At 31.5% G+C, this 3,409-nt stretch overlaps 1 pseudogene; it reads right to left on the reverse strand.

The window, feature by feature from the left end:
* Window positions 1-539: 539 nt before the first annotated feature.
* On the reverse strand, window positions 540-1,419 carry LOC104724237 (SKP1-like protein 11 pseudogene; annotated as a pseudogene).
* Window positions 1,420-3,409: the final 1,990 nt, after the last annotated feature.

A 3,409-nucleotide genomic window follows, 5' to 3' on the forward strand; every position in this document is an offset into this window, starting at 1 on the left:
AAGTTCCTAACTTTTATTAACAACGCATTTTAATCACCAACTTTTGTTAACTGACACAAATTAGTCTTGTAGTTAAGTAAGTGGCTTGATGAAATCGTTAATTATTCCGTCAAGGGTAGCGACGGAACTAATTTGACAAAAATAACAATAATCAGCGATTAAATTGAGAAGACAACAAAAATTGGCTATATATGTCAAGGAAGACAAAATTGAGGCTTTTTCAACAAAATCAGTACATTAAGGCTTTTTTGAATGCAGCGTGGACGAGACAACGTCATATGTCCTAGACGTTCGTTGAATTTATAGTGTTTTAGATTTCTTCGTAGCTTCAGGTAGCTAGTTTAACCTACTAGGGTATATAAAGAAAAAGAAACATTGGTTTTATTATCTCCTTGAAATTATTAAAAAAAGAAACAATGGTAGACGAAGATCATCATCATCATCATCATCATACGTACATTGATCAAGAAATCCAAAAAAAAAAAAAAACACTGAAGAAAAAGAATGAAAGGTGCTTAATGTTTGATTCCATGATCCGCTCATTCAAAAGCCCATTGATTCTCTTTACGAACCTCTTCTTCTTCCTCAGGTGTAAAATCATTCTCAATGTTGAAGTGTGCACGAATCTGGTCTGGAGTTTTGCCCTTGATCATATCAGCAACAGTTTGGCACGTCAGGTCAAGCAAGCTTGCGATGTTTAGGTAGTTCGCAGCAAGAATGAGATCAAAGATCGTGGATTGATCTGTTTCCATGAACTGCTTATCCCAGTTCTTGAGTTCCTCCTCGGAGATAGGGTTAGCGTCATCGACGTGGTGCTTCTTGCAGTACTCCATCACTAGGGCAAGAGTCTTGCTCGTCACGTTAGCAAGACGAGTACCTTGCTAGGGTATCCTATATGGAGTTATTGAGTATAATCTACTATACATATATAGAATCGTAATATAAGCAATCAGTGATATCATATCTCCGTAATCAGTGATATCATATCTCTATAATAATTGGAAGACTTTTTTTTTTTACTTTACATATACAATCTTCACAGTAATGTAATTAAAATCTTTGATTTTCTTGTCTTTTTTAATGTTATTATTCTTAAAAACAATTTAAAGTTAAATTGAAATAATTATTATTTGTTGTTTTTATTTAGTGTCATAGCATAGCACATTCGCACCGAAAAATGTCACCTTAGAGATACTTTTATTTGGAATAAGAATTGCTTCTCAATAATTTCCTGAATATAGATTGGTATTTCGTCTTCAACTCCACCATTTTCCTACACATTTAGAATTGTAATGGGTTAGTGCATGAATTTGTAAAAGTTATTAAAAATTTAAGTTATAAGTGTTTATTTTTAATTCCAGCACTACTTACAATCTCGAAGATGAGAGTAGCCGCTGTTTTGTTGCTCAGCTTTGTCATCTCAGAGTCAAAACGACAAATGTTGCACCATCTTGACCATCATGAACAGCGAGCTCTACTCGACACCGAGCAGATTGTAATCATTGATTAAGATTACTGAGCAAAAATAAATCTTTACAATTGCATATCAACAAAGAAGGCACTGACAAATATCCCAGGCAAAATTATTGGCTTGAAGAGCTAAACAGAGGCTTAACGAAAACTATTTAAAAGCAATAAAAAATTTAGAAAGAGATTTATATCCAAACCAATATATGATTGATTGCGAGATATTTTTCTTTTAATATTGACAAAAATAACTACTCAAAAACAAATTAGAAGGAGATCATTATATGTTACCTTCTCATCGAGCAAAAGGAGGATATGCCCATGAATTCGCCATTTTTTAAAAAAGAATTGTGCATCCTAATAGAGCAAGAACCGGCTAACACAACCTGTGGAGTAATCGGTCTGAGCATCTGCATCCTAGCAGATTCTTCTTCAGAAATATCTTGACTAGTTAATTTTCTTATCTATTCTCATGTACATGGTTAAGAACACATTGTAAAGTCATGCTTTAGAATACATATTTCTTTCTCTTCGTGCAATATTTTTAGGAAAACTATTGACTTTTGTTTGGTATTTTTGTTATCAGACCTTGCATTTGGTGCTATGAGTAGGCATGAACCGACCCGTTTACAACTACTAAACATTAGAAGATGACACAAAATTATATTCCAAAAATATTAAAATAGATATATATCATTACAAACGTTGACATGTTATTTTTTCGAATTAGAGTTCTCGTAAATATCATTAAAATGAGTTTTTTTTCTAGAAATACCACTTTTAGTCTTTTTTTTTTAAATACTATTAAAATGTAATTTTTTATAAAATACCACAAAATTGAAGTAAAAATTTTATATTAAAACCTAATCGATAAATCCTAAACACTAAACCCTACCTTCTAAAAACTATACTTTAAATCTAAATATGTCAATCCAAACCTAAAAAAAGTTATATCTAATAAAAAAATAATTTATGTGTTTATGGTATTTTTGAAAGAAAAACTTCTGTGATATTTTTAGAAAAAAAGTTTGAAAAAAAAAACTGAAAAGGTGATATTTTGAGGAATTTCTCTTTTTTTCCCAATCGTTTTATGTTCCGTCGAAAGGATTACCACGTACAGCTTTGTTGTAACTCGTCTCAGCTCAATTTGATGTATCACTGGTTTCAATTTCAGTTAAATTTTGTCTTCTGTGTTAGAATTTAGGTTACCGTTGGGTTAAAATGGATTGTTTCAGTTGGGTTAAAATTGATTGTTTCTGTTGTTTCACGATGGTGTTATGTTACAATTTCTTCTAACTTGCAGTTTGGTGATACGGATCGTGGTATCACGTAGACCATGAAGCCTTAACTTATTATTAGATTATTAGGTGTCCTTTTCATAATTAGATTAAGGCTTTGGAATATTTACTTATTAAAGTTTAGGCCGGTTTAGGCTGGTTTAGGTCTGGGCATAAAAACTATATCCGAATACCCAATCCCGAACCCTACACGAAAAACCGGATTCGGGTTGGATACGGATTTACCTATAAAATCTTATTGGATTCTATTTTTTAATACTTGTGGGTTCGGGTTAGGGTCGGGTAATACCCGGTACCCATTTTGGTACCCATCAAACCTGAATATATAAATATATTTATAATATTTAGCATTAATATAATTTAATTACCCAAAATTATGATTATCATTTTAAATAATTTAATTATTTTTATATTTAAATATCAAAAATAATCAAAATATCTAAAATAGTTTGTTACATAAGTCAAGATATAGCTAAATCTATTTAAATTTAGTTAATTGTAAAGATTTTTTTTCGGGTACCCGGTAATTTTGGTACTAATCGGGTTCTGAAATTTGTAACCCGAACCGACCCAAACCCGATAGTACCCAAACCGAACCGAACCCATATATCAAAAATTATCCAATGGGTTCTATTTTTCTAAAC

This window comes from Camelina sativa, chromosome 11 (genome assembly GCF_030686135.1).
Source record: "Camelina sativa cultivar CO46 ecotype springtype chromosome 11, ASM3068613v1".
In the NCBI taxonomy this organism is placed as follows: Eukaryota; Viridiplantae; Streptophyta; class Magnoliopsida; order Brassicales; family Brassicaceae; genus Camelina; species Camelina sativa.